The following is a 22,493-nucleotide window of genomic DNA, read 5'->3' on the forward strand; positions in this document are numbered from 1 at the left end:
TAAGAACTGGCAGCTATTGTGGAGTATTGGAAAACAGATAGATGGTGCTAATATCAATGTTAATTTGGCGCTAGTATTATAGCTTCTTTATGCATGTGTTACACAGTGATACATGATATAGAATCCCTTCACTGGCAATAAATTTAATAAAATAATAATAAATAATGAAAATTCACACGCACAATATTTTGATGTCTCTTGATGTATTTTTGGGTGATGTAGCAGTAGCTGTCATACTCAACGTGACATTTGTATTTTTTTATAATACGTACTGATTTTTGTTGAAATGTGTTAACTGCCTGGATACTTATTGAACTATAAGGTGGGATACCAATTAAATAAAGAAAAGGACATAAAGCAAAAATGAAAATGAGGCATTGCAAGGGATTATGGGTAATCAGCAGTGGGAAGGAATTTTAGGTCTCCCCCATGACCATAACTTGTAGAAGGCAAGCCTAGGCCTTCTTACATTCAGATAACTAAAGCACACACTTTCCAATAATTCATCTGCTTCTGACTCATGGTTCCATGAAAGTGACCATTGGAGGCCAACAGCTGTCCAACAGTGGAACAGAGTGCCTTGGAAGGTGATGGCCTCTCTTTCATTAGAAGTTTTTGAGCGGAGGCTAGATGGCCACAGACCAGGGATTTTCTGCATTGGCAGAGAGTTAGGCTACTTGATTTTGGAGCCCTGTGCCTTCCAGCTCTATAATGCTATGATTATCCAGCAAAAGTTTTTTTTCTCTATTTGTTGACCTTTCAGCTGTTGCTGAGCTACAACTCCCAGCAGCCCCATCAAGCATAGTCAGGGATGGCCAAAGCTTCCCAGTGCCTTTTAAAAAATGCCACCTTCCTGATTCTTCAAGCCAGTTTACATATCAAATTAAGAATACTTCAAGTCTAATGAAATTAAACAGCCTCCCCCTGAGAACAATGCACAGAACAATGCAAATAGACAATTCTATTTGGTTGATGAGGAAATGCAGAGCATTTTTTATCCTGCCCTCTGACAACAAGAAGCACTTCCCAGCTTTTCCCTTTCCATTTTTAAGCCTTTGTGGGAAACCTCCCAACATGTTTTCAGGTGTTTCAGAAGCAAATTATTAATAAACCTGAGGCGGTTACTTAAAAGGCAAAATGAGGGATTCTTAGGATGAGATATTCTCCATGCCTGTACAATGAAGCCATTGATATCTAGAATACATTGAACATTGCTGGTAAGGAAGGGATTTCCAAATTCAATTTAACCTTCCATGTTAGAAACAGTTTACATAATTATAACTTAAAGTTACCAAGTTGAAAATTATATACATACAGTTCTGGGCACAGATGAAAAGCTACAGCTACCAAAACTTTGTGTTACACATAATATTGAGTTTTCTATTACCTTATTTTTCTCTGATTCTTTGCCAATCACTAGTTTCTCCAGACAAAGAAAAGCTATTATCTACTCACGTTTTGGCAACCAGAGCAATCCTGCCTTACATGCGAGTTTAAAAGGAGCAGCCTTTCAAACTATGCATTAATAGAGAATTCCTTGTGGTTAAGATGGAAAATAAACACTTTAGGTTTTCATGCTCCTTCATTTCAAAGATAACAGGCTTGGCCAGTGTAACTGCTCTCATTGACACCAATATTGCTTTTTCCTGTGTGTAGAATTATAATGAGGTTTTTTTAAAAAAGGTTTTCATTTTCTTATTAACTGAAGTATGAATTGGATACGTCCCTGCACAACTGAACTCAGTCGCTTTGACTCAGTAGCCTGTTGTGGAGGTTTTATTTATTGTAAAAATGTCCATCCTACTGAATCTTCCTAAAAGCAAGACAGCTAACAAATCAGAATACTATGAAAGCAAACCACTATCCTCAAATTAAACCCAGCCACGCAGTTGAGACATTAACATAAAACTAAAACAAATTGAACAATTCCAAAACAATCATGGAAGAAACACGGAACTATGCTGGTGAAGAAACTAATTAGCCAAAGGCCCTTTTAAGAAGCCTTGTTTTCACCAACCACCCAGAGCAGTATAATAATGGGGTCTGAACAGTGATGCTTTGTAAGCATTGGAATTGGTAGGGTGGAAGGCTAGGAGACCAACAGTAGGTGGAGCAGAGCAAATGAAAGGCAGAGCATCCTAGTCATAGTTTTGTCCCCATCTCTGCTGAGATCTTCAAGCACAATATTAAGACTAAGGAGGTGAAACTGACTTACACTTCGCTTAGCAAGGCATTCTACAGGGTGGCTGCCACAGCAGAGAAAGCACTAATTCTGGCTGACTTCAAGCTCACATTACAAGGTCAAGGGATCTGGAGCAGAGATTCTCTTCTTCTTTGGTGATCACTCATAGCCGAGTAAGATTTTATTTCATAAACACGGTTTTAACAATAAGTCCGTAAGTGACTGTGGAGGCCAATTCTGGATCCACACATCCTTCCACAGTGGGGACATTGGTTCCCCAGTGGGAGTTGATTATGGTGTGGATTTGTCAAGAGTGCCTTCCTCTTAGCACGTTTCTCCCTTGCGTCCTGAGTTTGAGTGTCTTCAAAGCCCATGACACCTTTGGTAAAGGCTGTTCTCCAACTGGAGCGCTCACAGGCCAGGGTTTCCCAGTTGTCAGTGTTTATACTATATTTTTTTAGATTTGCCTTGAGACAGTCTTTAAACCTCTCTTGTTGACCACCAGCATTACGCTTTCCATTTTTAATAGAGTAGTTGCTTTGGAAGACGATAATCAGGCATCCGCACAACATGACCAGTCCAACGAAGCTGATGTTGAAGAATCATTGCTTCAGCACTGGAGAGCTTTGCTTCTTCCAGTACACTGATATTAGTTTGCCTGTCTTCCCAAGTGATGTGTAAAATTTTTCGGAGACACCGTTGATGGAAGCTTTCGAGGAGTTGGAGATGGCGTTTATAAGTGGTCCATGTTTCACAAGCATACAGTAAGGTTGGTAGTACAATAGCTTTGTGAACAAGCATTTTGGTTTCCCTGTGAATGTCCCTGTCCTCAAACACTGTGCATTTCAATCAGGAGAAAGCTGCACTCGCAGAGCTCAGGCGATGCTGGATTTCGGCATCAGTGTTGGCCCTTGTGGAAAGATAACTTCCTAGGTAGGAGAAGTGATCAACATTTTCCAACTTTACACCATTGAGTTGGATTTGTGGTGCTGCAGAGAGGTTATTTTGTACTTGTTGCTGCAGCACTTTGGTTTTTTGGATGTTGAGTGATAGGCCAAGCTTTTCATAAGCTTCTGCAAAGATATTGAGGATGGTTTGGAGGTCATCCTCTGAGCGTGCACACACTACGTTGTCATCAGCATACTGAAGCTCTATGACGGAAGTTACGGTGACCTTACTCTTTGCTTTCAGCCTGCTCAGATTGAAGAGCTTTCCATCAGTTCGATATATGATTTCTACTCCGGTGGGGAGTTTCCCTTCGACAAACTGTAGGATCATGGCAATGAAACTAATGAATAGAGTTGGGGCAATAACACAACCCTGTTTAACTCCTGATCCCACTGTGACTGGTTCACTTTGAGAGCCATTGATATCTGTGATTGTTGCTGTCATATTATCATGGAGGAGCCGAATGATGTTTACCCAATTTTCAGAAGGACAGTCCACAGGGCATTACGATTTACGGTGTTGGAAGCCTTCAAAGCATGTGAGGAGGAATATGTTGAAGAAGGTGGTCTTGAAGGCTTTAAAGGTTAACACCAACACCTTGAATTGAGTCTGAAACCAGTTCAGATCTTGAAAAATGTGTGAGGGAATCAAATTGTCTGGTACCTGTTTGTAATCTGGCTGCAGCATTTTGCCCTGGTTGATTTTGAAAAGGATGCAATAGACAGAAGTGGTTTGCCTGGCAGGGCAGAGCCACAATGCAAGCTTCCTGCCAGGAGAGTTGCTGCCACCTGCTGGGAGTGATAAAGGAAGGGATGAGGTGGGGGGGGGAGGTCAGGGCGCACTGGCGGAAGCACCAGATGGGATTTATCAGTGCACCTACACAGTCCTGACTTGCCTGCCACCCGCCTCCTGGTAAGCAGCAGCAATAACACTTTCAGGAAGCTAGCATTGCAGCTAGCCACTTCTATGCATGGAGATTCCCAACCTTGAAAGATTCCCCTTTCATTTGGGCAGATGATGGGTGGGACATACAGCAAAATCAAACCCGGTTGTTGAAAGGAAAATTCAGGGGCTTTCAAAACACATGAAACTGCAGACAGCTGAGTACAGAATTAGTTCAGCATACTTAGTCAAAAGTAGAATTTGATTCTTTGGGGCTAAAGAAATAAATGAAATATGGGCTTGATTAAGATAGAATTGTAGGTATTATCTGCAAAGTTTTATTAACCTTGCAGTGCTTTTGAGCATTTGTTCTCAGTGCTTTCTGAAATCTCAGTTCTTGAGAAAATCCATTCCTGCAGGGACTGCAAGTGCCATTTCTCAGTTTCAAACCCTTTTTGAGTTGGGAAGTTCACCTTACCTCTGGGAAAGCACTGCAAAAACATTTCTGCAAATACTGCTTTAAAAACGTTGTTTGCCTCTCCCATGAGTCGGGCTCCCACTCACTGTTCCATCAAATAAGCTTAATGGCCAAAATGCTGACTGGAACAATAAACTGTAAAAGGGAAAATGTTTCCTTTTTATTTATTTTTTGCTTTTAATGATAGTATGTTCCCTATTTGCTTTTCCCAGTCAGACACCTCAAAACTTCAGGGTCTAAAATCAGGCAATAAAATGTGCTTGTGGAAATATTTAGCTTTATCTTCTGAAATACTGGTACATGATACAGGCCAGTGTGTATAACAAACCCCAATGAGTGCTTCTATTGGAAGGGGAAAAACAACTTTAGGGTGGGATTATATAGCTTGGAGAAGTGGTGAGTGAAACGGTAAACAAGACTCTAGAATCCCATGGGAAGGACCCAAATTGAGAGGAGTTACAGTGAGAAAATGATGGTTTGAATAAGTGCAAAGCTCTTGCATCCCCTCCAAAACTTAACTTTCACAAGAGAAGTGGTCATTTGGGCTTTCTTTGCATTCACTTTATATTTCTATCCCAAGCCACTGCTTGTGACTAAAGATATATATTCCTCCCCAACTCTGAGATTTCAAATAGCCATTTTTGCCAATACATTTCTTCACAATACCTCATAGTGTATTTTCAACAGATGATTGATGTACCGTATTTTTCGCTCTATAACACGCACCTGACCATAACACACACGTAGTTTTTAGAGGAGGAAAACAAGAAAAAAAATATTTTAAACGAAACAGTGGATGTATGATTTTTGTGGTTCATGCTGTGGCCACAGACATGATCTGACGGTGAGTTTGGGGTAGCCCAATGCAAAAATCCTGAGGATCCATGTGGATCCATGCTTTGTAACCACGTTTTTGCGTCATTGCGGCCCCATGAAACAGTGGATGCGTGTGTGTTTTTTGGTGCAGGCTGTAGCCATGGATATGCTATGTGATCTGATGGTGAACTTGGGGTGACCCAGTGCAAAAATCCTGAGGATCCATCTGGATCCGTGCTTTGTAACCACGTTTTAAGTGGGGAGGGAAGGAAAAGCATTCAAGGGACAAGGAGCACACGTGGGGTGGGTGGAGAAGGATGCGGCTAATAATGCAGGCGAGGGGTCTATGGAGAGAAGGAACACACGCATGGGGTGTGTGGAGAAGGATGCTGCTAATGATGCAGGAGAGGGGTTTAAGGGGAGAAGGAGCTCGCATGGGGTGGGTGGAAAAGGAGCTTTTCGGTGAGCTGAGCGGGGAGGGGGGAGGGAAAGAGCACTGTTGCTTTAAAGGAGCCAACCGGACAGCAGCCACTTACAGCAGTGTAAGCAGCTCCTTTCCTCTCCCGCTTTGCTCCTTCGCTCCCTGCTGCTTTACACAGCTAATGGCCCAAGTCCTGCTCAGCGGATCAGCTGAGACGCTGGGAGAATCGTAATTTCCCCCTCTCCCTCATCCCGTGCCCTCCTGTCCCCAGCAGCCTTTTAAAAAACTTTTTTACTGGTTTTCACTGCGCTCGTGGCTCAGAGCCCTCCTGTGCCCTGCCGTCCCTCTGCAGCCTCATTGCTCCGTTTAGAGAGCGCACGGACCTTTGCTAGCTGAGGCTGCAGCAGCTGTTGCTGGCTACGCGGCGCTTTTTCCGGCTCGCTATGGCTCCCGTCTGTCCCTCCTCGCGTGTAAGCGGCTGCTGGCCGCTTTGCTGCCATTGCTCTCCTTCCCTCCCTCCTCCTCGGCTTCTCCCCCTCCTCCTGGCTGTAAAGCAAGCGAAGCTAGAGCCGTGCAAAGCCCTGCAAGCGGCTCCCGCTTTGCTTGACTGACGGCAGCCATGGCTCCGGTCGAGTGCATTCGCTCCATAACACGCATAGGCATTTTCCCTTACTTTCTAGGAGCAAAAAAGTGCATGTTTTGGAGCAAAAATTATGGTATAAGTATTGGCTGCCCATACTATTGTTGCACACCACCCTGATCTCTGAGCGGTGAGAGATTCCAGGGGTTCTAGGTGTGCTTACTCAGAGTTTGTGTTTCTTTTTGGAAATGAGGCACAGCGGAGACTGAGGTGTCTTATGATATATGGTTTACTTACACATATATACAACCTGAAGGGTTCACAGCATAATTAATACAAGAGGGTCTTGTTTCTCCCATACCTACAGCCCTGGATGCAAACATAGATATCAGCCATCATGCTCTGACCCTCTCTCCAGCTTTCTGCCTTTTCCAAACTGCAACCTTTTTTCTCTAGGTTGAATTTCAGACAATTCCACTCTGAGACTCTACTTCAAACTCTGCTTTGTCTTCCCAACTAAAGCCTGGCACAGAGCCCCCTCTTTCTGGCTTTCCTAGTTTAATTTTATTTTTTATTAAATTTATATGCCACCCTATACCTGCAGGTCTCAGGGTGGTTTACAGGATAAAATCACAATATAAAAACACAAAATAATCAAAATAAAAACAAGAACAACCCAGTAACAGCCCCCAACACATTTTAAAAGAGCATTGAATGTCAGTCAACCAAAGGCCTGGTTAAAGAGGAATGCTTTTGCCTGGTACCTAAAGGTGTATAATGAAGGCGCCAGGCAAACCTCACCTTCCTTTTGCCCACTCCAAAAAAACCCTCCAAGAACTAGACATCTGTCCCCAGATGTACAACAAACAGCGCCTCCATAGAAAAGTAACAGAAAAGTTACATCTGAAGGCAGCCCTGTTTAGGGAAGTTTTTTTAAGTCTGATGTTTTATTGCATTTTTTATATTTTGTTGGAAGCCACCCAGAGTGGCTAGGGAAACCCAGCCAGATGGGTGGGATATAAACAATGAATTATTGTTATTATATTATGATTACTGAAGGTATTAGAACACACATAATCAAAAACAGATCATAAAACACACTTTTAACCCAACACACCAAACAATAGCATCTTATTCCTTTCAAGCGAGTCCCCATCCCTCAAGGCCTTCCTTCTATCCTTTGTGCTAAAACAGCCACAATATAGCTAAAACAAAAAACAAAGAAACCCACAGTTATCAGAACACTTCCTAAAAATCATTAAACAGTTCCCATCACCGCAAACATGCAAAAAGCACAAATCAACAGCATTTAAAAAATCATTGCCAAAACTTGCAAGAATGATCCCTGCACCAGGTAAGTAAACATTTCCCCAAAGCAACAACCATACACCCCAAATGTTGCCTGCATAGCTTATTCTCAGGCTTTATTCCCAACCCTACGCCTGTCCGACTCCCACTTTCAGCGAATATTGAGCCACAATCAGAAATGCAATTTCCATTCCTCCATTTACATTTGTGCATGTGTGCACCGTTATTTAAATGTAATAAACAAACCGGCAGAGATTGTTGGAACTACTGAACCCTACACACCGCAGTGAGTTGAACTTCATCACCATGGAGGTTCCTTCCAGTTCTGTAACTCTGCCTATTTTTAAAATTCATTAACCATGAAAGTACTTTCAAGGGGTAAGGTCTTTCCCCCTTAATAAATAGGGGTTTGTGCTATCATTTTCCCCGATTTTGAAACTCTTCGGCATCAAAACAAAGCATTAAACTCACCACACAGCACAAGCCCCAGTGCCCCAGTCATCAGCAGGGAAAATACAACTTTCATACAGCAGCTGTAGCTGCTTTAATGAGAAATCTACATAGAGAAAATAGGCAATCAGATTTCTGCAAAGTATGAAAATTTCCATTAAATTGTCTCTTCCTTTTATATAGCACAGCTGCAAGTTTTCTCTATAGTCTTTTTCCCTCCCAGTGCTTCAGCTTAGTTGACATTTGGTCACAGAAGCATTACTTCAGAACAATTGATTTAACATTCAGTAGATTCCATTAAAGGGGGGGGGGGGCTCATTTGATTTCCAGGAATTTAGGGAGGGGGAAATGGATGAAATTATCAGCAACAAAAATATAAAGCTGGCCATTCTAAATAGGCATACTTCTAAAAGTAAAAAAAAAAAAAAGCTTGGAGAATGGGGAGGGGGATCTGCCATTGGTTTCCACACGAATATCTCCTAATTTTGTCAAAATATTAATCTTCAAAGGTCTTTGATGTTGTGGGCCATTTTTCTTTGTCTACTGAGCTTCACAGTTTTGGTTTTAATGAGGAAGGGGTTCCGTTGCTTTCATCAGAACAAGCCACTGCTGGTAGATGGAATTTCCTGAGTTACTGTAAAATAAATAGTAAATGTCAGACAATCATCCGATGGGAGTTGTGAAAGCTTTGAATGTGCGGTGTTGTTCTTTTCGTACGTTAATTACCACATCTTCATATATTATAAGATTCTCTTTCCAATCCACTGGGGAAATTACATTCCTTGATCTTGGCAACTATGGGCCATGCAAGCCAAGCAGCTTCTGCTCCTGTTCTATCAGTCTGAAGGAAGTCGCATGGCAATATATGCCATGGTCGACTTCCCCCCCCCCTTGGTTTCCTAGATATTATTGAACATTCACTAGCTCCAGCCAGCACAACCAGTGGTGAGCTGGGAGGGGAATTATAGTCCAACAACACCTAGGTACCCAGGTTGGGGAAAGGCTCACCTAGGTAATCAGGAGCTGCTGTGTGATGGGGCAGGACTGGCAAGTCTGCCTCCACCTGGATGTTGGCGGGGCCTAGCAGTGGTGAGGTCAGGGCTGCATGGGCATACTGGTGGATCCAACCATCATCACTTTTCATCATCACTTTTAATTTGTATACCACCTTTCTATCTTACAATACTCAAGGTAGTTTACAAGCTGAAGAGACAAAGAATGTACAGTGGTACCTCGGGTTACAGATGCTTCAGGTTACTAACGCTTCAGGTTACAGACTCTGCTAACCCAGAAATAGTACCTCAGGTTAAGAACTTTTCTTCAGGATGAGAACAGAAATTGTGTGTTAGCTGCCCAGTGGCAGCAGGAGGCCCCATTAGCTAAAGTGGTACCTTAGGTTAAGAACAGTTTCAAGAACGGACCTCCAGAATGAATTAAGTTCTTAACCCAAGGTACCACTGTACACCTTATAACAATCTAATGCAATACAACAATGTGATAATACATAGCTTTAAAATAGGCTATCTAAATCAAATAAAGTAACATTCAGTAATCATTAGAATAATATAGAATAATAATATCAGCATATAAAAATTAAACAGAAACCCACTCTTAACAATTACAATAAATAATTTTGAAACTGTAAACAATAAAACAACGGCAAGCCACAATGCATAAAATAATAACCAGGCACTCCTGTCTGTACACACCACTGAAGTAGCTCATTTTTGCATGTATAAGATGATGCTCCTTGCTAATTTTAGTAAAAAAAAGGGGGGGTTGTCTTATACAGGGACAGTATAAGCCAGCCCCAACGACACGTTCTCAAGATGGAGAGTGAGGGAACAGCTGCAGTCGCCTGCAGTTCCTGCACAATGTTTGCCATCTTGCCAAAGGTTGCAGGCAGCTTTACCTGCAGCAATTGCATGTTGATTGCCCTCTTAAAAGACAAAGTCCAGCAACTGGAGGAACGTGTGTCTACGCTCCAAAGAATTAGAGAGCTGGAGCTCTTCTTGGAAGCAACAGAGCACACCATCTCCACCAAGGAGGAGACAGGGGACTCCCCTGAGAAGGAGGCTAGTTCACCAACACAGGAGCCAGATATATGGAGAAACGTGACGCAAAGAAGTAGGAGGCCCAGGGTTCGCTCTGATTGTTTAGAAATACACAATCACTTTGAGGTCCTCTCCCCTAGAATGGAAGACGAAGAGCAGACTCCATTTGAGGATCTCTCCCTCGTTACAGTCGATCAGGTATATGAAGACGAGCAGCAAAGTCAGTCCTCAGGGAATGTGCAGGCGACCTTGGAACAGACAGATCACAGAAGAACCCCGACCAAACCTAAGAGGAGGCGTGTAGTGGTGATAGGGGATTCCCTACTGAGGGGAACAGAAGCAGTGATCTGTGGGCCTGACAAGATGTCTCGGGAAGTGTGCTGTCTCCCCGGGGCTAAGATCCAAGATGTAACTGAACGACTGCAAGGAATCATAAAACCCACTGACAAATACCCCTTCCTCTTGGTTCATGTGGGAACCAATGACACTGCAAGCAATAGCCTCCAGAAGATCAAAAGAGACTATGAGGCTCTGGGCAGGAAATTGAAGCAATTAAATGCACAAATTGTCATCTCATCTGTCCTCCCAGTTGAACGACATGGCCCAGGGAGAGAGAGAAAAATAGTGGAAGTGAACAGCTGGCTTCGCAAATGGTGTAAACAGGAACGGTTTGGATTCTTAGATCACGGACTGCAGTTTCTTGAAGATGGACTTCTGGCAAGAGATGGGCTGCACCTCACAACAGTTGGGAGGAATGTTTTTGCCAAAAATCTCAGAAACCTCATCAGGAGGGCTTTAAACTGACTAATGTGGGGGAGGAAGACAGTGCTCCTGAAGGTAGGAGTCTATCAATTGATGAAGATGATCATCCAAAGGTCATAGACCAAATGGAGCAAACAGCACGCAAACCTAGTGGTGGGAGGAAAAAATCCTTAAATAAGAGACACGGGGGAATGATTAATGGACTTCAATGTCTGTACACTAATGCGCAAAGCATGGGTAATAAACAAGATGAGCTTGACCTCTTGGTACAGCAAACTAAATATGACATAATAGGCATCACTGAAACCTGGTGGGATAAGTCCCACGACTGGAATGTAATAATGGAGGGTTACAATCTATTTCAGAGAAACAGACCAGACAAGAAAGGAGGAGGAGTGGCGTTATATGTCAGGGATGTGTATACCTGTGAAGAGATCCAAGATTTAGAACCTCAAAGCCAAAGTGAGAGCATTTGGGTCAAAATTAAGGGAGAAAAGAATAACAGGGACCTCATTGTGGGAGTTTACTATAGATCCCCAAGCCAAACGGAGGACATAGATGATGCCTTCCTGGAACAGATGGCCAAGCATGCAAAAGGAAGGGAGATAGTAGTAATGGGGGACTTCAATTACCCGGATATTTGCTGGATGTCAAACTCAGCCAAGAGCATAAGGTCAAACAGATTCCTCACTGGCCTTGCAGACAACTTCATTGTCCAGAAAGTGGGAGAAGCAACAAGAGGAACAGCGATTTTAGATCTGGTCCTAACCAATGTTGATGACCTGGTTAGTGGGGTAGAAGTGGAAGGATCATTAGGCGCGAGTGATCATGCTCTTCTGAAGTTTACTATACAGCGGAAAGGAGCAGCCAAGCATACTAGGACTCAATTTCTTGACTTTAGGAAAGCCGACTTTATAAAACTTAGGGAAGTGCTGGGTGAGATCCCATGGACAGTAATATTAAAAGGAAAGGGAGTTCATGATGGCTGGGAGTTTGTTAAGAGGGAGATAGTAAAAGCACAACTTCAGGCAATACCAATGAGACGGAAACATGGAAGGTGCCTAAAGAAGCCAGGGTGGCTATCTAAAGAACTTTTAACTGAGTTAAGATTAAAAAAGGATGTGTACAAAAAATGGAAAAGGGGGGAAACCACCAAAGAGGAATTCAAACAAATAGCCAGCACGTGTAGACATAAAGTCAGAAAAGCTAAAGCACAGAATGAACTCAGGCTTGCTAGAGAGGTTAAAAGCAACAAAAAAGGCTTTTATGGGTATGTTCGTAGCAAAAGGAAGAACAAAGAAACAGTGGGGTCACTCAGAGGAGAAGATGGTGAAATGCAAACAGGGGACACAGAAAGGGCTGAACTCCTCAATGCCTTCTTTGCCTCAGTCTTCTCCGATAAAGAAAACAATGCCCGACCTGAAGAATTTGGAGCAAATGATTCAGCAGAGGAAACACAGCCCAGAATAACTAAGGAGATAGTACAAGAATACTTGGCTAGTTTAGATGTATTCAAGTCTCCAGGGCCAGATGAACTGCATCCAAGAGTATTAAAAGAACTGGCAGATGTGATCTCAGAACCACTGGCAGTCATCTTTGAGAATTCCTGGAGAACAGGCGAAGTCCCGGCAGACTGGAGGAGGGCAAATGTTGTCCCTATTTTCAAAAAGGGGAAAAGAGAGGACCCAAATAATTACCGCCCAGTCAGTCTGACATCAATACCAGGGAAGATTCTGGAGCAGATCATTAAGCAAACAGTCTGTGAGCACCTAGAAAGGAATACTGTGATCACCAATAGTCAGCATGGATTTCTGAAAAATAAGTCATGTCAGACTAACCTGATCTCGTTTTTTGACAGAATTACAACCCTGGTAGATGAAGGGAACGCAGTGGATGTAGCCTACCTTGATTTCAGCAAGGCATTTGACAAGGTGCCCCATGATATTCTTGTAAAGAAGCTGGTAAAATGCAGACTTGACTATGCTACCACTCAGTGGATTTGTAACTGGCTGACTGACCGAACGAACCCAAAGGGTGCTCATCAATGGTTCCTCTTCATCCTGGAGAAGAGTGACTAGTGGGGTGCCACAGGGTTCTGTCTTGGGCCCCGTCTTATTCAACATCTTTATCAACGACTTGGATGATGGACTCAAGGGCATCCTGATCAAATTTGCAGATGACACCAAACTGGGAGGGGTGGCTAACACCCCAGAGGACAGGATCACACTTCAAAACGACCTTGACAGATTAGAGAACTGGGCCAAAACAAACAAGATGAATTTTAATAGGGAGAAATGTAAAGTATTGCACTTGGGCAAAAAAAATGAGAGGCACAAATACAAGATGGGTGACACCTGGCTTGAGAGCAGTACATGTGAAAAGGATCTAGGAGTCTTGGTTGACCACAAACTTGACATGAGCCAACAGTGTGACACGGCAGCTAAAAAAGCCAATGCAATTCTGGGCTGCATCAATATGAGTATTGCATCTAGATCAAGGGAAGTAATAGTGCCACTGTATTCTGCTCTGATCAGACCTCACCTGGAGTACTGTGTCCAGTTCTGGGCACCACAGTTCAAGAAGGACACTGACAAACTGGAACGTGTCCAGAGGAGGGCAACCAAAATGGTCAAAGGCCTGGAAACGATGCCTTATGAAGAACGGCTAAGGGAGCTGGGCATGTTTAGCCTGGAGAAGAGGAGGTTAAGGGGTGATATGATAGCCATGTTCAAATATATAAAAGGATGTCACATAGAGGAGGGAGAAAGGTTGTTTTCTGCTGCTCCAGAGAAGCGCACACGGAGCAATGGTTCCAAACTACAAGAAAAAAGATTCCACTTAAACATTAGGAAGAACTTCCTGACAGTAAGAGCTGTTCGACAGTGGAATTTGCTGCCAAGGAGTGTGGTGGAGTCTCCTTCTTTGGAGGTCTTTAAGCAGAGGCTTGACAACCATATGTCAGGAGTGCTCTGATGGTGTTTCCTGCTTGGCAGGGGGTTGGACTCGATGGCCCTTGTGGTCTCTTCCAACTCTATGATTCTATGATTCTATGATTCTAGTAGTCTTACACACAGACTTTCGGCTTGGGCAGGCTGCAGTGCACGTTTGACGGGGCGATTGGGGGCTGTGGTTTGCCCGCTCAGACAAAAATAGCTTAACAACTTTGAGGGCAATTCCACATGCCTTCCTAAATGCTACAGATTTCCATCTGCTTGTAAGTTACAATGTCATGTGTGGTTTTGGCAACCCTAATTTAAAATATTGATTTGTTAATTTGGGGTTCAAAAAAATAAAGCTTGTCTTATGCATGGGGGCTTCTTATACATTGGAAAATACGGTAAGCTGCAGTGCTGCCAGTGTCAAGAGGCTGGCTTCATGGCACCACACTAGATCCTGGGCGTCACATGGGACTGGGCCTCAGTGGTGTCAGCCTCCCCTCCTCCTTGCCTGCTCTCCAGCAGCCACTACAAGCTGCCCAAGGGAGAAGGCCAGTAGCAGCAGACATGGAGAGGCAACAGGATACTCACTCACTCACAGACACTGCTCGGGACAAGTGGCTGCTCATCGTCTTTCTTGAGCTCGATAATGGCAGCATTGATGGGGAAAATAGGGACATTATGGGATCAAATAAGAAGCTGGGATGGCTTTTGTAATTCCAGGATTGTCCCTGGACAACCGGGACACTGTCATTTTTATACAAAAACAAAACAGTTTACAATTTAATGTTAGGAGTGCTATATTAATATATAAATTGAACAACAAGGGGCAAAGATCTCCTGTTACAATCCTCATATAATCTAAATTGGATCTATCACAAAACATGTTGCATGTCTTCAGCTACACCACTGAGCTCTGTGGTTTCTATTGATCATAAAGGCCTAGTAACTCCCTAGCCCCTCTCAGCTATTCAGAGAAGAGGTACTCCAAAAATGGACAAGGTATGGAGCTGAGCCTGTCCCCATAACTGAGACCTCTGTCATCTCTTGGCTTTCTTTTTTTTTTTTTAATAATATTTATTACTTTTAAATCTTACAAAAAGGAAAGAGAAGAAAAAAGAAAAAAAGGAAAAAACAACAAGAAAAGGAAAAAATAATACAATACAATATATAAACAATACAAAACACAACATTAACCTAAACAAAACAAAACAAAAACAATTTAAAAATATAAATTATACCATTTCAGTAGTCTATCTTTCATACCCTTGTTTCATCGACCTCCTCTCACCTCCCTTTTTGTATTCCACTTCTATTAATTGTTTCAGCAATTCCTTTCCATCTTTCTCTATTTTCTGTCATATAAATATCTTAACTTATTTTTACCCTTATTTTCCATTAATACTATAATGCTTATTTATGCTTAACTCCTTATAACATTTCAACTAAAGCTATATGATTTCATTCCAACATTTTTCTAACACTCAGTAATTTTACAATATTTCTATTTCTGAAAATAAACTTTAAAACTTTTTCCAATCTTCTTCCACCATCTCTTCTCCCTGGTCTCGGATACTGCCAGTCATTCGTCAATTCCAAATAGTCCATCAACCTGGTGGTCTTCTGTCCGAGGCTCTTAACTCTTTTCCAAGTCCCTTCTGTAGGTCTTCTTCATATTTATACATGCAATTTACTTTGTCTTCTACTGATCTTGTTCTTATTTTCCTTCCTTTGATACTGAAGAGCAGATCTCGGGGAATCTCCAACCTAGCAATGCTTTTATTCCTTCTCGACAGGTCAACCAAATCTCCATGGTTAAATCTAAAATCCATAAGGTATTTCAGGACATGTTTCAAAATTCCTCCAAATCCAAAGGCCCCCACAGCTCCAATCTCCTCATGACCCAAGTCCAAATCCCAAAAGTCAGTAAATCCCTGCATGAAGGGATCTATCCAACTTTCCTTCTCCAGTCCAGGCAGGGCTCCGATCCTCAAAATCTGACTTTTTCTAAAATCAATCATAAAAGGCCTCAACTTATAGTCCTCAATTTGCCTCTGTAAGGCTGGGGCTCCCACTTGTATTACTTTAGGTTCAACAACAGCAACTTTCTCCTTCGCCTTCTCGACAATTTGCCCTGTCAAAGTAGATTCCTGTATCAGATCCTGAATAATTTCTGTACTGATGTTCACTTTTTGTCCCAAATTAGTCACTTTTTGTCCCAAGTTAGTCACTTTTTGTCCCAAGTTATCAATTTTAGTAGTCATGACATCTGTCTTCTTGTGGAGTTGTTCCAACGAGTGACTTATCTTGCATAATGCAATCACTAAAGCTTCTTCTGTCGACATTCTCAAATAGTCCAAGGTCAATCCCTGATTCTCACAGTCTCTTATCTTGCAGCTGGTTCCCCCAGCTCAGCTCTTATAACAGTTTCAAAGGCTCCCTCTAGAGGGAAACAGTTTCTATTTGTGTCAATCCTTTTAAGCACAGTTCAAACAGTAAATATAGTTTCAATTTTCAGTTACTTTTCCTCCTTTTTAAACGCAGAAGAGGACAATGGAAACAATATATTTCTCTTATTTAGCTAACTGTCAAGATACGTTCTATTCACAGCCAATGAACTTCAAAACCTCAATCTTACTGGCAGAACCCTTTCCAGGTTCAGAGCAGTGGTGATTTAATTTTCAACACTCTCTCCTGCAGGCTTGCGCGATCCAAAATTTCCCCCCTCTTCTCCTGCTTCCAAGGGGGGTTTAATAGTTTTAATCGATGGAAGTTTAATCCTTTGCGGAAGACTTTCCAAGACCTTAGCTTGCAGCGTCTTTGCTTCAATCTATTTACAAAAGGGGAAGACGGACTTCCTGTTTGAAACCTTCCCGTTCGGTGCCAAATTAAGACATTTATAGATCCAATTTTCCGTTCTACTCACAGGTTGTTGTTTAAAATCGAATTGTGCACAGGAAAAAGTCAGCGCTCTCCGGCAACAGCAATGCGGCTTCACTCCGTGAAAGAAGCAATCAATTCGAAGCACCGCACTGCTCACCCCACGTAGCTCCGGATCCCCGAAACCGGGTTTCCCCGCGAGTAGGGGAGGCACAAAAGGTGCCAGCCGAATCCCAGGTTCACAGGCTTCTCCCGCCTGTGATTTTTAGTGGGTCTCCGCCTTCGCCGTGGCGGCCAGACCCTGTTTCCACGGAGTAAATTCTTCCCGATCAGAGGAATTCTGCAATTGCCAGAGGCGCTAACCCGGAAGTGTGTCATCTCTTGGCTTTCAGGCCTCACCATTCTGCCCCTACAAGTATTGCTTGTGTTCACATAATATGAGTTTTAGTGGGTGGAGGGAGTGTGCAGCCAGAATAAAAATATATTAGTTTGCATAATTCATTTGATTTACAGAATTCATCAGGGCAGGTATTCAGACCTCCTGACCCTAAGCTTACCTGTATATTTCTTATGAATCTACAAAGGCATAGTGCCTGGAAACATCATGGTCAGCAGGAAATGAATGGTTTACAGTCAATCAGAAAACTAAGTAGCTTGGAAGTAAGCATGTAGACCCATGCCTAAGAAAGAGAGAGAGAGGCAGGTAGTCAAGTTAAAAATATACCATTCACAGCTCAGTTTTGTGTGATCTTAGAAGTTAAGTGAGTGCTTTGATTAGCTAATCCCAAATTCATTGATTTAGAAAACTGCCTTACAGATTCACATGAAGGAGATGAGAATATGTACCAAATAGGTGAGAATGTACATTTTCCATGCAGTTTACATTCTTGTGGGGCTCAGAAAGGTCTTTGGTCATTTGTCTGTTCTTGTACAAAAGGTAATGCCCCCATTTATTTCATTCTATGAGCTAGATCGGCTATATCCTGAAAAGTACTAGCTGCAGAGGTTATGTTTCTTCTCTGTAGCTGGTATTTCTTCCACTAAAAGAGCCATTATTGTGAGCTAACTATGAGAAAGAGAGAGAGATGGAGTTTCCTTTTCTATTCTTGTCAGCTTAGAATTGTTTGTATTAAAACATTTTGAGGAATCAGCAAATGCTCCTTTGCTTCTGAGGCATGGGAGTCAATCAGCATTCATGGCATGGGCAGGAACAAATGCTGCGGTCTCTATGCTGCGAGGTCTGTAGGAACAAAATAATCTTGTAACCTCTCACCCTTTCACTGCTTTATCATTACAGAGTTGCTTTGCTGGTGGGATGGCGATTTACTGGTTGAAGGGAAATGGCCCATATGATAAGGCAGTAAGCAGTCTAACTCCATCTAAGGTCACGGTAATCTTCTTACTATCACCTTCATTCTGAATGGGGTTAATGTGTGGTTGCCGAATGCCAAGACAGGGTGAACCTTGGCACAAAGAGTGAGACAGTGAGGAATATTTGAGTTAAGCAATAGGCCAAAACCAAAGCAGCAAATTTCAAAGTTGCTTTGTTGCACATACGTATGTTACTACCATGACATCTGATTTAAAAAAAGGTTTTGCTTGCAGTTTCATTTACCCAAGTGATATGGTTGCACCAAACAGAAACACACCTGGAAATGGGTTCGATTTCTTTATACCAGTGCAGGCATAGGCAAACTCTGGCCCTCCAAATGTTTGGGACTACAATTCCCATCATCCCTGACCACTGGTTCTGTTAGCCAGGGGTGATGAGAATTGTAGTCCCAAACATCTGGAGGGCCATAGTTTGCCTATGCCTATACCAGTGCCTCCAGTAGCAGTCAGTGGGGTGGCTAGAGTGCATTGCTCACCTGGGTTCCCAATATAATGTGGTGCTGGTGGTTACTGTCAGGGGAAGAGGTGAAGCAATTTGATGCTCCCACTCCTGTGCCTGCAATGCACCAAGCTCACCCCACTCCTTACCCTCTCAGTAACCAGCAGCAATGTACAGTATTATGAAGCCAGGTGATCAATGCCACCTCACCTATATGACCCCTCTGAGTGCTGCTGAGTACTTTGCTTCTGAGTGATTACACACGGGCACAATCCTCTCCCATGCAAGGGCACAGTGCTCGCGTGTGGAAATATCCCCACGAGGAACAAAAGGAATCCTCTTTTCCTTACCTCTCACTTCAGTGCAGATAGCTGGGTGCATATGGAACCAGCACTTTGAGTGCTCCAGGGAATATAGAAGGGTCCATGCATGCCTGACAGCACTGCCCTATCCAGTGCCCTCCTCCCCCAGTCTAGTGTCCACCCCCACTATTCAGCCCAGACACTGAGGTCCAGCTCCGAGGGCCTTCTGGCAGTTCCCTCACTGTGAGATGTGAGGTTACAGGGAACCAGGCAGAGGGCCATCAAGGTAGTGGTGCCCGCCCTGTGGAATGCCCTCTCATCAGATGTCAAGGAAATAAACAACTATCCGACTTTTAGAAGACATCTGAAGGCAGCCCTATTCTGTTGGGAGCCACATTCATTCATTCATTCATTCATTCATTCATTCATTCATTCATTATTTTATAGTCAGTGTTGGGCTTGGGGAAGAAATGCAATCAGTATGCACCTTCAGGCAAACCCACCCAGTACTTTCTGAATTGAGCCATAGCTCTCTGAAATTTGCGCTTCTCCGAATCTTCTGATGTAGTTCTTTGACCGAAAAGGTTCACACAAATGGCATATATCAGTGGAAATAGCGTACAAAACTTCATTATATTATAGGAAATTTTCTTGCAGAAGTGCATACATTAGGTCAAATTATGTATAAAAATGCAAATAGTAGAAATCTGCAGGCAAATGCATAGTGCAGATTTTTAAAGGAGCATTCACGAACTGAGGCAGAAAGCGGAACCCAAGATCAGAAAAGTGAGAAATGGAGAGAAACTGACATTGGCAGGCTCGCCCATCCCTAGTCAAGGTAATCAAGAGCAGACTCTGCAGTAATTTCCAGCATATAGTGAGAGAGGCCCAGTTGGCAGTATAGGAGGTGTTTACAGGTCTTACATTCCCTGCAGTGTTCTTCATTTGTCTATATGCATGTACTGAGGGCAGGGAAGACAGAAGATGCTATCGCGTCCCTATGAGGACTCAATGGCATGGGGAAGGATCACACGCTAACTGTGATAGCAGGCAAAAGCTGGATTCTTTCCCAAACACTCCCACTGTAAAACGTCCCTCCTAATAACACGCTATCACAAGTGCCACAAAGCTGGTCTTACAATGCTCCTGGAAACTAATGAGATCCTTGATGAGAAGCGGATTGTGCTTAAGTGTTAACTTTAAATATTCATTAGGGAAAGTGGTGTGCTGACAAATCCAATATTGTTCATCTCCTCGCCCTTCTCGTGGCGTAGTGGCATTAAGTGACATAGGACACCGCCGCTGTGGAAGGCGGCTCTCTCGTCGCTCGTGTGCTTCCCACAGCAGCTGAGAAAAATTAACCTTCCATTCTTGCCATTACCACTCAAGCTGTGAATATTTAATAAGGACAAATCCCCTTTCCTTCTTTGTGTTTATTAAACCAATTACTTACTTTTAGTCATTGTTAATGGCTGAGCTGTAATGTGTGCCTAACGAACTTGGAAACAAGCAACAGGCCTGCAACAGAAGGCTGTGAATCACAGGCTACTTGTGGCAATACAGTTAAAAATCAAGCTGGCTTAGCCCCATTAAAATCAATAGAACTGAGCCAGCTTGAGAGCAGATACGGCAGCGTAGTTAGCATTGTATTTTTTTAAAAAATGTACTATGCACATCTCCATTTATTATTGCACACATCAATACATTTTAATAATGAATCATTTGGTGTTGTGAAGGAAAAGCACTAGGCAAGTTGAAGACAACTTGTTTCAGGGATTAGATGCACGTGCTAAGTATCTGATCCATTGCATTCAATAGTAGTATAAATAAATACAAAGAAGGAAGGCTAGAGCAGGCATAGGCAAACTCGGCCCGCCAGATGCTTTGTGACTACAACTCCCTCCATCCCTGACCACTGGTCCTGTTAGCTAGGGATGATAGGAGTCGTAGTCCAAAAACATCTGGAGGGCAGAGTTTGCCTATGCCTGGGCTACAGAGTTCAGTTTCTGTAGAACAACAAGCCCAACTTGTATAGCAGTAGTAGAGGAGGGGGTTTGCTTCCACTCCTTTGAAGCACAAGGAAGCATCTACACTAGGGTTTCTCAAATTTAAGTCTTCAGTTGGACTACAACTCCCATCATCCCCAGCTAGCAGGACCAGTGATGGGAATTGTAGCTCCAAAACAGCTGGATACCCAAGTTTCAGAAACCATTATCTACACCAGGCACCCCCAACCTTTGGCCCTCCAGATGTTTTGGCCTACAACTCCCATGATCCCTAGCTAACAGGACCAGTGTCGGGGATAATGGGAATTGTAGTCCAAAACATCTGGAGGGCCAAAGGTTGGGGATGCCTGATCTACACCATCTACAGAGCCATGTGCAACTCAGCCAGCCCAAGGGAGACATGACTGGATCCCTTTATGGTGACCACACCTCTCCCAAGCAGTTCCCATCCACAGTGGCAAACATCTGGCAGTGGAGGTGAATTTGTCACCAGCAGGGCTGAGCAGGAATGTTTTTGTTCCCAGCAGCTTCTTTTCTTCTTCTGACCTCCATCGTCAATGCATTGTCTGGGTTCAAATCACTGGTTTATTTCAGCCTTATCTACACGGGTCAAAAGTGGAAAGTTCAGAATAGCCCCCAGCCTTCCTTGTTTGGTGGGGCTGCCACTTTTCTAGCTAGGGCATTTGGGGACAGGGAGGTGCACAGCATCAGCCAATTCCCCAAACAAGACTCTGATTTAACACAGGTTAAAAATTACCGGCCAATTTCATTATTGAATAATGTTTATAAAATGTTTGCAAATATTTTAGCAAATAGGATGAAAAAGGTATTAAAGGAAATTATTCATAAGGATCAAAGAGGTTTCCTTCCTGGTAGGCAGATGAAAGATAACATAAGAAATATAATAGAGTATCTGTCAAACAGGAAGGATAAACAAGCGATGTTGATATTTGTGGACGCCGAGAAGGCCTTTGATAATATTTATTGGGAATTTATGTTAAAGAATTTGGAATATATGGATATGGGTCAATCTTTCCTGAGTGGTATAAAGGCAATATATTTGGAGCAGAGAGCAAAATTAATTGTTAACAATGTTATAACAGAAAACATTGCCATAACTAAGGGTACAAGACAAGGGTGTCCTTTATCTCCGTTATTATTCATTTCGGTCCTAGATGTCTTCCTAAGAACACTAAGAAATAATGAAAAATTAAAGGTGTGACAGTTGGTTGTAATGAATACAAGGTTAAAGCCTTTGCCGATGACTTGGTTATAACTATAGAAGATCCTATGCAGAGTGTCAAAGAGGTGTTAGAAGAGATAGAACATTTTGGTCAGGTGTCCGGCTTTAAGTTAAATAGGAAAAAAACTAAAATATGTTAAGAAGGATGAGAGATTTGAAAATAACAGGGCACCATAAAGTTAGCTGAAAAGAGTATGAGAAATGAGTGAATTTTATGAGAAAAACAAATTTTGAATAAATATTATGTTAAAATTAGGTATTTAAGACCTAGACAAAATATTCAAAGTTAGGGACAAAATATTGGAAATGTGTATAATAAGAATGGAAACAAGGTGATAAGTTGCTGGCTAAAGTTCTATAAATTTGGAATGCAGGAGCGAGAGATGTGAGGAAGTCCAAAGATGAAGAAAAGAT

This window comes from Podarcis erhardii (assembly GCF_964252035.2).
Source record: "Podarcis erhardii genome assembly, chromosome: 4".
Taxonomy (NCBI): domain Eukaryota; kingdom Metazoa; phylum Chordata; class Lepidosauria; order Squamata; family Lacertidae; genus Podarcis; species Podarcis erhardii.